Source organism: Danio rerio, chromosome 23, assembly GCF_049306965.1.
Source record: "Danio rerio strain Tuebingen ecotype United States chromosome 23, GRCz12tu, whole genome shotgun sequence".
Taxonomy (NCBI): Eukaryota; Metazoa; Chordata; class Actinopteri; order Cypriniformes; family Danionidae; genus Danio; species Danio rerio.
In genome coordinates this window covers 8,793,262-8,808,577 of record NC_133198.1, presented here as the reverse complement: position 1 = coordinate 8,808,577, position 15,316 = coordinate 8,793,262, and the positions used below count along the sequence as shown (strand labels likewise).

At 36.1% G+C, this 15,316-nt stretch overlaps 1 protein-coding gene across 8 annotated transcripts in view; it reads right to left on the bottom strand.

Annotated features, from left to right (window-relative positions):
- rgs19 (regulator of G protein signaling 19) overlaps window positions 1–15,316 on the bottom strand; it is a 98,724-nt gene that overhangs the window by 26,433 nt on the left and 56,975 nt on the right. The window lies entirely within an intron of this gene.

Sequence of the window (15,316 nt, the reverse complement as noted above, 5' to 3'; positions counted from 1 at the left end):
GCTTGAAGTTAATATTGTAGATATTTAGGTGTTGCAAAATCTATTTAATAATTAATATTAAAATTAATAATACATTCTTACATTTATATAGCGATTTACACATTTTGGGCAGGAATCTGCTCATCCGCCAGCAGTGTGCAACATCCATCTGGATGGCATGGCGACAGCCATATTGCGCCAGACCGCACACCGCACAGAGAAGAGAGAGTGATGAAGCCAATAATGATATGGCCATAATGGACAAAGGCAAATCCGGCCAGGATACTGGGGTTAAACCTGATTGGTGAAGAGGAGACAGAGTGATGAAACCATTTATTATATGGCCATGGTGTACAGAGGCAAACCTGGCCAGGATACCGGAGTTAAACTGGATTGGTGGACAGGAGAGAGACTGATGAAGCCAATTATGATATGAGCATGATGGACAGAGGCAAATCTGCAAATAAAAAAATAGGCAAATACCAGGGTTACACCCCTACTCTTTTTCTAAGGACATCCTGGGATTTTTAATGACGTCAGAGAGTCAGTTTAATGTCCACTTCACTATACTGGGTCGTTAGGACAACACAGAATGCAGGTTGAGCACCCCTTGCAGGACTCACTAACACCACTTCCGGCGAGTAAGGGGAAGCTGCAGGCCCGGAGACCCAACTGCACGCAAAGACCTGCGCGCACAGACCTGCACTTCCAGACCAGACAGTGCCCCCTGCTGTTGGGTTGGGTGAAGCGGCAGGTACGAAGACCCAACTGCACACTCAGACCAGCACTTTCTAGCAAGTAGCAACATCAGAAACGCCAGTAAGGTTATTGATTATTGAAGCGATTCCTGAAAATTATCAAGTTTTATGGCATAAATCAATGTGGTGTAAAATATTACACTAACAAAGAATTATTTCAGTGATTGATTTGATCAAAATTTGTGTCAAAAGAGCATTATTTTATGATATTTACAGCTTGCTCTTATTTTATCTGTTATTGTACCATTCTGGGACAATTTTCTAGTAATGTTTTCTGGCAAAATAAAAAAAAACTTTAAAGTAAAAAAGTTCAAATAAAATGCAGCCTATAATATATAGCACAATTATTATTTGTAACATATTTTAGTGCTGTATAGGTCTACTGTACATATTACTGTATTATCTATCTGAAAGTACTACCAAAGACAATAACAGTAATACAATAACAGTTTACCAATTATTTATAAGTTCTGTAATGATTACAAACACGTTTTTTGGAAATCAAAATATTAATTAAATTTGCATAGAATTTACAATATGAGCTCTATTAGGTGAAATCAAAACTAATTTTTTTAATTAAAAGTGGGTCTCTGCCAACACTAATACAGTGTACCAAAGACTGAAGATATTCCAGTTTTTTTGCTCTAGAAATGAAAAATCTTCCCAATAAGAATGTAAAGCATTTATTTTATTTGATGTTATTTTCTACGTAAAAAATAATTATTACTCCAATTATTATTTTTCACCATTTTTCCATGCATTGTTTACAACTTGACTTGTAGGACCTTATGAAAAAGTACACAAAAATAAAGTTTGTTGTGAGAAAATTACTTAGAGTACTATAATTGTATGTGAAGAAATTTATTGTATATGAAGATAATATTCATTCCCTCAACTCAATACGAAACAGTGATAAATCCTTAATGATAAAAAAACAACAACAAATGTCTGAAAATATTGAAGCAACTGAACAATATATATTTACAATTACAATTAATAAAAATACAACAGTATTATTGCATTAAATCAAAAATCTAGTACGTTTAATATTTCATATAATAATCTATTCAATCATAGCCTAATATTTTAAAGTAGAAAAATAGTTTAAATTACAATTTAGAAGCAGCTGAAATCAGGTTAGTCGATCTTTTAAACAGCAGGTGGCACTGTGAAGGTCTGGAAGTGCAGGTCTAGCCGTCTGAGCAAGCAGGTCTGAGCGTGCGGTTGGGTCTCCGAGCCTGCAGCTTCATACTATTGCTTCCGGCAGCAACCTGGCTTTCCCATGTGGTCTACCATTCAGGTACTGAACAGACACTGCCCTGCTTAGCTTCAGTGGGTGACCAAGAGTTGCAGAGAGCTAGCTGCAAGCTGTTCAATCAACTATATACTCACTCAATCCCTTTTATTTGGCTTAGACCTTGCTTTATCAGGGGTCATGCATTTAAGCAAAAAAATGTACCTTTAATAAAAAATATTTTAAGTGAATTATTAATATAATGAAGACTATGCAGTGTTATTTTGCATTCAACATTATATTTAACATTCAATCTCTGTACCTGAATACTGTATGACTTTCTGAGAATTATTGTTTATTTCACTTTTATCTTTGCTCTATTGTATTTATATTTGCTTGCAATGTGTTCATTTTTTTAATGCGTGATTCACTCCCCTAAAAAAATGACCCCAATCAATCTAAATGAATGATTTCTTTCCAAATAGAGCTATTCAAGCCATCTGGTGAAATACTATTCATTTCGAAAAACAAAATATTGCAACCTTTCCAATATTCAGAACCAATATTCAACTTTTTAAAATTTTATTTATATCTATATATCTTATTAGGTAGCCTACTATTTTAGGCATGCGATCAGACACAATGACATTAACACAAATCATAAAAATAAAGCTTCTTTATTTTGGTCTCTTGTCAAGACAAGATATAATTAAGCCAAAGGAAGGTTGTATGACTCTTATTCCTCAATCTTATTTTCTCTTTCTCAGATTTTACTCCCTGGAGCATCATGTACCAGGCATGGGCCGGTATAAGATTCTGATGGTATGATGACCTTGGGTAAAAATATCATGGTTTCACGTTATTGTGATCACTGCTCAATATATCACAATATATTATTATTTTGAGTAACATTTAATATTGGATCAGTAAACATGTCAGGCTAAATAATTCAAATACATTATTCACTTCTGCTGTCTTCATTAGTTTCAGAAACTCAGATTTCTTTACAATTTAAAACATCTTTGGAGACTTTTTTCTGCTGAAGATAGTGTTGTCCTAAAAAACAACAAAAAAAAGTAAAAAAAAAAAAAAAAAAAAACCTACATACCTTAGGAACGGTATTACAAAAAAATGTTGGCGGTTTTAAAACCCTGACATTTCCAAAACGCGGTATACCTTGAAAACAGTTATCATCCCATCACTATCATGTACCTCACTCAGGACATGCAATAGGGCTTGCCCTACGGTAATACACCTAAAAAAGTGTAAAGCAATAGCTTTTAGAGGGTAGCTACTTCATGAATGTAATAAATATTTTCTTTTGAATTCACATTACATGCGATTCCTCTATTTTCACAAACTGGGCAACGAGTCACTGATTTTTAGTGGTAATCAACAGTGTGAACCAGTATTGAACCCGGAACATTCCTTTAAAGTGGAACAGAGAGTGGGGTGGTGTGTTTAAACTCTCCTCTCCTCCCCCATATGACCTTCTCAATTCGGAGGTTATATTTAATTCGCTAAAAGGCCTAAGCCATAATTCTTTTCCAATTACATTTGGGCCAGCTGTCCTAAATAGAGAGGCCCTGTCCCACTGCATACCGAACATCTCTAATGCCATCACAAAAGACACACAAACATACAGTACATGTGTAGAGGAAGGGAAAGGGAACCATACTGCATTAAAACAAAAGTCTTTTGTGTTGTTTAATTTCAACTTCAGAGTACACGGTCGGATACCAGAAGAATTCCAATGATCCAAACTTCCATACGCCGCCTCAGACACTTCCAAAGCCTCTGGCAAAAACCAAGAACAAACCCTTGAGTACTTCTAGAAGAGAATGAGCTCCAGTGTGAGAGTGAGGAAAAGCTGATGGCTGTAATGAGGAAACGCAAGTTGAAGCAGCAAGAGGAAGCAAGCGTAAGGGTGATGGGGAAGTAGTGCTTCACACCCAAAATGGCAGCACAGTCTGGAAGAAATTGGAAGTTTTGAGGCCAGACGTCTCCTCATGTTGGCTGCCATATTCAGATGGAACTTTCTCATTATGAGAGTATACATCAAGTCAACAGTTGGCAGTTGAGCAGCGTTGGGCCATCAAAGAGCGCTTGTCAGGCTAGTTTGGTGACAAAGCAAACAGCACAAGTCAAGCGGGAAAACAGAGAAGCCGGCTGTCATTTCATCAAATTTGTTAAACACTTGCAAACTGTATGGATTATCAGATTATAATGCATAATTGCATGAATGAATCTTTGAAAACGGCACATGAATGTTTACGGTTTGTATGTGTGCAGCACTGGTTCCGGTTTCCCTTTAAATGACAAGATACTGCCACACGCGGGTCTGGAAAGATCTCTCGTTCAGATGCAGAATATACACTACATGACAAAAGTCTCGATGTCAATACCAGTTGTAAGAGCAACAAATAATAACTTGACTTCTAGTTGATCATTTGGAAAAGTGGCAGAAGGTAGATTTCTCAGATCATCTGTTGAACTGCATCTCAATCAACCGCATGGACCCAAGATTCTCAGACCCAAGAATCGGTCAAGTTTGGGCAAGGAAACATAATGGTTTGGGGTTACATTCAGTATGGGGTGTGTGAGAGATCTGCAGAGTGGATGGCAACGTCAACAGCCTGAGGTATCAAGACATTTGTACTCCCCATTACTCTACAAACAATAGGAGAGGGCAAATTCTTCAGCAGTATAGCACTCCTTATACTTTAGCCTCCACATCAAAGTTTCTGAAAGCAAAGAAGGTCAAGGTGCTCCAGCATTGGCCAGCTCAGTCACCAAACATGAACATTATTGAGCATGTCTGGGGTAAGATGAGGGAGGAGGCATCGAAGATGAATCCAAAGAATCTGGATGAACTCTGGGTGTCCTGAAAAAACATTTTCGTTGCCATTCCAGATGACTTTATTATGATGCCTTTATATACCAGTGGTTCTCAAACATTTTTCACCAAGTACCACCTCAGAAAAAGATGTTTCTCCAAGTACCACCATAATGACCAGTATTGAAATACAGTTGCGTGGCAGGCCTAATTAAACAGCTACAGCTCTGCACAGTTCAAAAACATGGCAGATTAATTCCTATTATTATGAATATTTATTATTGTCAGCCACTTTAAACATTTTAAATAGGTAGAACATTAACACTGCACTGTGCCTACAGGTAAAAATAAGTCATGTTTAAATTAAAATTTGCTTTTAAAAGTTAACTAATGGCACTGTTGAAAAGAAAAAATGCTGTACTTAAAGGTAAAGTATTAACGTATAGTAGCCTATTCATCACAACCAAGAAATGCTCCTCGGACTTTATAAATATAGGCTATACTGTATGTCATCATATTCACATATATGAAACTTTTTGATACATTTTGAAATATATGTTGCATGTATATGACTTATTTGTATATCTTTAAAACCTAAACATTAACTTGTATTTTAGATATATGATTTGGATATTACAAATTAGAAATTAGATCTGCTTACTGTGCGTTAGAGTAAGCTTAGGTGTGTTAAAAAAGCAAGTCATTAAACTATACCTGTCAACTTTGGGATATAAAAATATGGGATACGCCCGCAACAACCGTTACAAATATGGGGAGGAGATAAGCTTCAATTGATACAATACATAACAAACATTAGAAAATTAAAAATAAAATAAAAGGTTTTGCCTATTAAAATCAATTTACTGATCACATTGGTGTTATCTTATGCATCAAAGGGTTAAAAGTGTGTTCAGTTTTTTACTTTAATTATTCAGCAAATACTCCGCGTACCTCTAGAAGGAACCCTGCGTACCACTAGTGGTACATGTACCACAGTTTGAGAAATACGGTTCTATACTGTATATTATTTCTGTTGTGACAAGACTTAGTCTAAGCAAAGACACACTATACAGTCCTAATTAAATTATTATAAATCAAGCCATAATCATATTTTATTTTGGTAAAATAAGCATAATCGTGAGACTTCTGCCTTTAATATAAGCCAATGTTGATACCTAATGATCAACTAGAAATCCAGTTATTATTTGTTAATTCTAAAACTTGAATAGGCGACAAGACTTTTGTCGGGTAGTGTACATTCTTGTTTCAGTCAGCTGTTGTCTGTTTGGTGTGTTCACGCTCAGCATTTTGTGCCAGATAATATTTTCGTTGCTGCTAGTTCTTTGATGTCAGTTTGGTATGTCCCAGGCTTTACACATCTGCAAATTAGGTTTTTCTAAATGCCATCTAGTAAGTTAAAACATTTGGTTTGGTTCCACTTAACCAACTCTTTCAGTCGTAATGACACAATACTTTTCATTATGCTCAGTATTTTGTTTTTATTTAGCTGCTAAGAGTTAAAAAAAAAAAATTTTACTTAAAAAGCAGCACTCATTAAAGTCATCTTATCAGGAGGGGTGAAGGAGGGGTGGGATAACTGCCATCAACTGTAACTACAACAAGCATAGCAGCAGACAAATTGTTATGGCTGTCATATTAGTTACTACACTGAGTTACTGCAGATATACAGTGTTATAACCACGATGCCTCTCACTTTCAACAGACAAAAAGCAGCACTGCAAAAGTGCTCCCATGTGCTATGACATTAACATTTTTAAAAGAGACTGTCATTTTTAGCTACATAAAAGACTGTTGAACATACAACCAAATGCTTCATCCACACCAGTAGGTGTCAATATAGCCTTCAATTTAAAGTTTGTGCTATAATGCTGATGTGAACTTAAGAGTTTTGATTTTGGTCTTGTTCTTTATTTTGGTCGCTGTTACCGTCTTGTATGTGTGTATGTGACAATTCCCTGTTGTCTGTTGTCAGCCCTGCCCTGCCCTGGGATTCGAGAAGTTTAGATGTCATGTGACTCACATCTCGCAGATAACTCCACTGTCTAAACAAACTAGTTTAGAAGTGAGCGCTACCTGCTGTAAGTTTTCTCTGTATTTTTGGTTAGAAGAGTAGTTTTAGTTATAGTGTGAAAACGCTAAAGATGTTTTGTTTGTTTATTTTGCATTAGATAGTTTAGAGGGTAATTTCAGCTAGATTTGGGGTTTTGTTACATTGTTTCATTTATTTGGTGCCACTTAATTCTCGTTTCTCCCATCTATAATATACATTAATTGATTTATTTTCTTTTTTAAGATCTTGTAAATAATATTTTTGCTGTTTGACTTCTTTTCACTTTTGTGAATAAATCCGATTATTTTTGCAGTATTTTGGTTGTCGTTTTGCTATTTTGCCACCAACTCACCACAAAATTTTATTATATCAGATGTTACCTCTTTTAAACCCCAGAGCCAAACTTTAAAGTCGTAACAATGACAGAAAGGGAAGTGATTATTCCAAATATTGAAATTCAGGCTGTGTTCATTTAATGGAAGTAGCAAGAGTCTGAAAACACACACACAAAAACTATGTAGGACAAGACTTGTTATTTGATTCTATTTATTAAATGGTGGTTGGGCGGAAGTGGATGTGCATGCAAGCTTTAAAGTTGTTTAAATGTCACATTAAAGTAATTTACAAAAATATCAATAACAACATTTTTTGAAAGATATCTTGAATTTTATTTTATCTTAAAATAAATAAATAAATATGAAAGCTAAAACGCTGAAGCTAGGCACCACATACCACAACGGTATCATGAAAGCTGTATTTTTGTTAATGTATATATATATATATATATATATATATTTTTTTTTTTTTCTCTTTAGGAGAAAGTCTTATTTGTTTTATTTCAGCTAGTATAAAAGCAGCTTCTAAGCAGCCCTTTAAGCTATATCTTTTTCGATAGTCTACCAAACTATCATTATACAATAACTTGCCTAATTACCCAAACCTGCCTAGATAACCCAATTAAACTTGTTAAGCCTTTAAATGTCACTTTAAGCTGTATAGAAGTATCTTGAAAATATCTAGTAAGATATTATTTAAATATAAAAAATAATATATATATATATATATATATATATATATATATATATATATATATATATATATATATATATATATATATATATATTAATTCATTCATTTTCTTGTCGGCTTAGTCCCTTTATTAATCCGTGGTCGCCACATCAAAATGAACCGGCAACTTATCTAGCAAGTTTTTACGTAGCGGATGCCCTTCCAGCCGCAACCCATCTCTAGGAAACATCCGCACACAAATTCACACACACTCGTATACTACGGAAAATTTAGGCTACCCAATTCACCTGTACCGCATGTAACCCATGCGAACGCAGAAAGAACATGCAAACTCCACACAGCAATGCCAAATGAGCCGAGGCTTTAGTATATATATATATACTAAAATGTAAAAGCAGTAAAAGAAAATTTAAAAAAAAAACATAATTAATCCCTATTGTATCGAGTACTCCCGTGAGAAACACAATATTGCACATTTAGAGTGTTAATCAGGTGTGTCAGAATTGTTTTTAGCAACCAGGCAGCTACACTCTATCTTGTTTTGTTTCTTCTCTCTCTGTCTTTAACGGGCTGTAAAGGAGGCAGGAGGAGACGTCCCCTCAACACCTACTCCCTCGCTGTTTTCCTTTCCCGACTTTCATTTGATTTTCCACAAAGTTTTCACAACTTCTCTCCTCGTTCCCCCTCGCGCGTGAAATTCTCTCTGCCGTAAAGATGGCTGCAGCCGCGTGAGGTATTTTTAGCTTTTGGCAGCCCCCCCTCCCCATTCATCTTCCCCTCTCCAACTCTCTTTTTCTTTTGCTGGAGAGCTATTTTCTGCGCCGGGGTCAGCGGTGGCCAGAAATTTTGACAACACACTCCACACTTCACAAATATTGTCGAAGCAAACGAGGGATAAATCCTCCCCCGTCCCTTTTTTTTTCTCGCAGCGCGTGGTGTTGTATTTCCCTCCGGAGATTCTGTCTGAATTAAACGCCTCTCCTGTTTGCTTTTTTAGCATTGCACAATGACAGTCTCAAACGAGGTCCCGTAAACACTTCTGTTTTTGTTTAGTCTGCGTCTTTCTTTTGTTCTTCCTTTTTTTTTTTTGCTCACTAGAGTCAAAGTCTCGCACATTATCTCGATGGATTAACTTGGATGTACCGTCTTAAACACCACAGAATATAAACATAAGAGTATTTATGGGTTTACTGTATGGTTTGTTTAAATATTCAGACAAAAATGTGTGTTGGTGTGGAGTTATGGCATAATGGAAGCTCAGTCTTTTCTAATATTAACCCTCCCTCCAATCCAGTTAGGAGGGATTTGGTCAAGTATTGGCAACCCTAAATACTGCTCCATTTGACCCACAGTGAGAGGGAGCAATGCACAAGAACAAGAGAGCTGATGTATGATAAGAACTTATGTCGCTTTCTCTTGATACACAATTCAAAGTGATTCCTTGATGATTTTAAGAACTATCACAACTAAAAATTTAATATACAGTATATAATAAAAAAATTTAAGTTTAACTTTTATTTAATGTTTACAATGCAAATCCAATTAGATTCACTTATTTGGTAAACAAAGCAAGTCTCAAATATAATGGGCTCTATTTTAACTAGGTGCAAAGTCTAAAACGCAGGGCGCAAAAGCATTGTGTATTGTGAACTTCATTTAAGTTGAAGTAATGAGGAAATTAGCAAATTACCTTCAACACTGAATTCAAACTCTTTTCAAATCAGTAGAATTAACTTTTAGTAAATTTTAAGTTAACTACACTCATTTCATTTAATAACGTTGACTGTTAGGTATTACATTGTAGTAACTGCAGAATACCTTAGCAACCCTAAGAACTGCACAGTAACACCTTGGCATCCATATGATGTGTTTTTCACACACCAACATTTTACATCTTACATTTTCTTCATAAAATGTTGAAATCTAGGCGGAAAAATTACCATTTTTCAAAGTTTTTTTAATAAAAAAATAAGTAATACAATACAGAATTACACTCTAATAAATGCTAGGTCATTTTTAACCCAATAATGGGTGTAATACCAACTAAAACAAATGTTGTTGTTTTTTTACTTTTTTTTTTTTTTTTTTTTTTTAAACATATAAGACCAAATCCAGTCCATATTTTACCCAATCTGGGTTTACAGTTTTTCTCAGTCGCTTTGGTGCATTTCTCACTACACTATTTACATTTGCACAACAGTTAATGCATTTTTCAAAACAATTAGTGCAAACTGCAAAACCTAGCCGACAACCTGCAAAAGCGCGTCACATGCTCAAAATGGATAGTTCATTCCTCAAAAGCAAGTATTCATGTCAATCAAACTGTCAGTATCGTCAAAATGAAAAGTCCTGACACCATTGTTTATGAACAAGATAGTCAAATGGCTTAGTCATGTTTTCATTATGACAGTTTACTCTACATTTTTTCAATGCAAAAAAAAGTAAGATTTTGGTGACACTTCCTGAAAATGCTCAAGACAGCACTAAATACTATTTGCACAGCCATTTGAAAACTACAGTAAAGTGAGACATCACTGTTATCTGAGTACAAGACACTAAATATGTATGTTTCACAATTTTACTGCATTTGCTCTTTGCAATCCTAATTTACTCACAGCATTGTGCAAAATAATAAACACACCCTTATTTACAACAAACATAAACTCCCTTTACACTGCAAAAATGCGTTTCTTGCTTAGATTATTGTCTTGTTTCTAGTCCAAATATCTAAAAATTCCTAAATCAAGAATAATTTTCTAGACAAGCAAACCATATTGCCTTGTTTTGAGAAATAATATGACAATATTAAGTGAACTTTTCCTTAAAACAAGCAAAATAATCTGCCAATAGGGTAAGCAAAATAATCTTACGTCAAAAGAAAAAACAAGACTAATTTGCTTACCCCATTGGCAGATTATTTTGCTTGTTTTAAGGAAAAATTCACTTAATATTGGCATATTATTTCTCAAAACAAGACAATATGGTTAGCTTGTCTAGAAAATGCTTCTTGATATAAGAAATTTTAGATATTTAGACTATAAACAAGACAAAAAATCTAAGCAAGAAAAGCATTTTTTGCAGTGTAGGTAGAGCTGTGCACAACTGTAAACACTATTGCAGTTCATATTGGAACTGAGCCTACAACATACTCTGGTCTGTAAATAATTCATCAAATTGTTAAAATTTAAAGACATTTTCAGTAAAATAAAGATTTAAATTTGTTTAATAAAATTTGTTTGACAGATTTTGACAACTAGTTCAAAATTTTTGTATGTAATGACTCATGTAATGAAATGAGGACTATTAGTTTTATATAGAATGACTATTCAGCATTTACAAGTTTACTTCATTTTGACTGACATGACAGAAGCAAATGATAATGTTATGAATAGCAGAGAGTTGTATGAAAGCAATTGATGCTTGTCCAAAAGCATTCACAATTTGTTGAAAAGAATGAGAAACTGCTACTAGGATGTGCACAAATGACTAATTGCTTTGAGAAATGCATTAACTGTTGTGCAAATGTAAATAGTGTAGTGCAGGGTTCAACGCTAAGGATTTTTTATACGGGTCCGATCGGGCCATTGGTTGAGATTTTTACTTGGCTTGCCAAAATTTTCACTGGCCCCACCAAAAAAAGAAAAAAACTAAAAAGTTAATAGCTATTTCTTAGCCACATATTCTAAATAATGGCAAAATTATGCCTGTGAATCTAGAATTTAAACATTTTAAATATGTTAATAAATGTATAATGAACAAAATTCAAGATTTTATGCAAATGAAATAGCGGTATGAAAAATGTGCTGGTATTTTAATGCAATTCTAAATAATTTTTATAAAAATGGTTGCCAAACTGACAACTGTTTTTTTTTTTCAGTTTCTTTTTTTTGTTCCCATGTAATTGTCTGCTTCTAAGACTTTAGAAACAGAGGTTTTCTTTTAGCTTCATTGTTTAATTTTGCCACCATGTTGCCATCTTTTCGCTGTACTGGTTGTTACCAGGTTACAAAAAAAAATAATAAAAAATGTGCTCTACGTTACTGGCCGATAGGGGCCAGTAACAATCCTGTCTACTGTCCCGAGTGTCTTTCACGCTGGTCCCGGGCCACCGGGCAGCCCTTATTGTTAGGCCTTTTGTGAGAAATGCACCAAAGCGACTGAGAAAAACTGTAAATAATCCAGCATTTTGTGCTTAAACCTGGAGCAGATCAATTTCTACAACTGAAAACAAGTTGACGCAGTGGCGCAGTAGGTAGTGCTGTCGCCTCACAGCAAGAAGGTCGCTGGCCTCTGCTGGGTCAGTTGGCATTTTTGTGTGGAGTTTGCATGTTCTCCCTGCGTTCGCTTGGGTTTCCTCCGGGTGCTCCGGTTTTCCCCACAAGACATGCGGTACAAGTGAATTGGGTAGGTTAAATAGTCCGTAGAATAAGAGTGTGTGATTGAGTGTGTGGATGTTTTTCAGAGATAAGTTGCAGCTGGAAGGGCATCCGCTGCGTAAAAACCTGCTGGATAAGTTAGTGGTTTAATCTGCTGTGGCGATCCCAGATTAATAAAAGTACTAAGCTAAAAAGAGAAAGAAAGAAAGAAAGAAAGAAAGAAAGAAAGAAAGAAAGAAAGAAAGAAAGAAAGAAAGAAAGAAAGAAAGAAAGAAAGAAAGAAAGAAAAAAAGAAAGAAAGAAAGAAAGATGAGAGTAAGCTAGAGACCGGAAATGGTGTAAAAGTGATACAGGGCCCTGGGAGCTCCAGTGTCATTGGTGGCCCTCGTGAAGCACATGGCAGAAGGAGAAACTCTGCGAGCGAGAGCCGGAATGGAGGCATGCTGGGACATGTCTCTTTGGGTGGCGTTGTTCTGCTGCTGTAGGCCTGAATAAAGCTCAGCTGTTCATGCCCAGGGGCTTAAAGCAATTAAGAGCTCATTTGAGAATTAATCTGTGATTATTCCCTTATAATATCACACACAGCTCAGCGCTAGAGGACCGAGTCAGAGACTGAGAGAGACGCTTGTTTAAATAACACCAGGCTCTGCAGGGAATTCCAGCTTAATGTAGACAAATGAAAACAGGCTCCTAAACACACTCAGTAAGTGTGTATAGTAAGTGCACATGACTTAACAATGATAAATAAGAAAGCTCACATAACTAGGCTTCAGAAAATAAGGAACATGTTTACACTTTGTGGGAAGATGAATCCGATCGCAAGTAAATTACAGTAGGTTTAATTGGGGTCTACAGTACTTCCATGTTTGGTCAAAAAACATTTGTTTGGATTGCGCTTGTGCAAATCCACAAAATACCTTCATGTTATTCCTACACAAACTGATTACTTTAACTTAATTACAAATTTAAGTGGATTGAACATAAAATAATTAAGTTGCCCCCCAAAAAGCGGAAGAATTGTGTTGGTTCAGCTCATTTTGAGTGTAGGGCTGCAACCAGTTTCACTGTTAACCGTGCTTTAATTTGTTGCGGTTCATTGATCCCAAAGGCTTCTCAGAACTGTGTTTCTAAATGAAACAAAAGTTATGCCAACTGTGAGCTGGTTTAAAGTTTTGAGCTTGTACACAATACCCACACACACTGGATCAAAGGCTGATTTTAACTAGCAAGTTCGTCCTATCCAATGGAGGCGCTAAGCATGGGATGATAACCATTTTCAAGGTATACTGCGGTTTGAAAAGGTCAAGGTTTTAAAACAGCCATTTTTTTTTAGGGAAACAGTATCTCCAGCAGAAAAAAAATATCCAAAGATACCATTTTAATTGTGAAAAAATCTGTGTTTTTGAAACTAATAAAGACAGCCGTGATTTGAAACTACGAAGACAGCAGAAGCCAATGATTTATTTGAATTTTTTATCCTGACATGTTTACCGTTCCAAAATAATTCAAATGTTTCTTAAAGGGCACGTAGTTTACCCATTTTTTAAGATTTAATTTTTATATTAAATTTAATATTTAAAATTTTAAGATTTAATACAACTATTTATTATAATGTGTTCAAAAGTGTTAATTTGGGGGCGTCTACACAACTCGCTGTTTTAGAGTTGTGTTGCTTCACATGAAAACTAAGTTGCGGTCACATTAGATTTTGAACATACGATATTTTGTCATACGGCGTTGCGAAAATGGGCGGGATTAAACAAGATTATTAGACATTTATAAAAGCGAGCGATTGCATGTTTTAAATTCCTGTGCAGAGATGTCATGTATTGATCCTCGATTGGTCTCACACAGTCAAGTGATGTGAATTCGCAGGTCAGAGTTCACCAAGCTTGAACTTTGCACCGCATCGACCTGCGAAACTTAACGCATGACCCTGCATTTGAGGTCTGACGTATTCGCGTGCGTATGAATAGAAGTCTATGGGAAGAAAAGTCAAGTGTGAACGCAGCTTTAGTCTTGACTTCCTGCCCAACATAAAAAGGGGGAGGAGCCAAGAGCTCCCCCGCTCTGTGTTTGGCAACAGACAGGCAGACAGAGAAAAGCAACATGAGTGGGATGACCAGCATTCAGCCGTACATGTACGACTCAGACACAGACAAGCACAGAATACAAAATCATCTTTGTCTTTGTATAGTTTTACAGCCAACTGTTACAGCCAACTGCTAGTTTAAAGTTCTGAGCTTGTTCACCGAGACTAATAATCACGCACACTGAATTAACTTGACTGAGGCACCAGATGCGCCGCTCAGAGTCGCGACACGGCACACCAGACAAGCACATTCGCATGGTATTTAAAATAAAACTATTCAGATGGCGCTCTGTGGCGCGGCAGAAATATGAAGTGTCCCGAATCGTGGCTGGGCACCGCGGACAGCCGCCGGCTGGAAGCGCCGTTGTATGCACCCTGACAGAAAGCTTGCACTTTCCAGCTGCACCTAGTTAAGATCACAGGGAGCTTATGTTACTGTGAGAAATGCAAACAGCTGAAGTTTAAGGTTGATGCAATGAAAAGTACACGTTTGCAAACCTACCAACAAACAAAGTTACAAACCATAATTCCGTTTAGAGCGATCATGTGGTGAATGCTGATCTTGTGTTGAGCCCAATGAGCCTTACATCTAAAAATAGAGGGTGTTCCATTAGTGACATCGCTTTGACTCTCGCGCTGAAAATGGCCGACGTGAAACAACAAACTGAGGATATGGTGATGTGCGCCTGTCTATCAATATTGGTGGGTGAGGAGACCGCAGTCCTTTGTCAAGTTGTGGTCGATCTAAAAAAAGCTCCAATTGGTCCATCGTTTTTATGTTGTTGAATTGAAAATAAAAAAGGGACTGTGTGTGTTTATATCACCCCAAAATGACGGTCTATACACTATACCTACACACGTCTGTCCAAACAGCTTGAAAAGTAGATTCACCATAGGTGCCCTTTAAAGTAAGATATAGTGTGTTCAAAGGAGAATTTTAT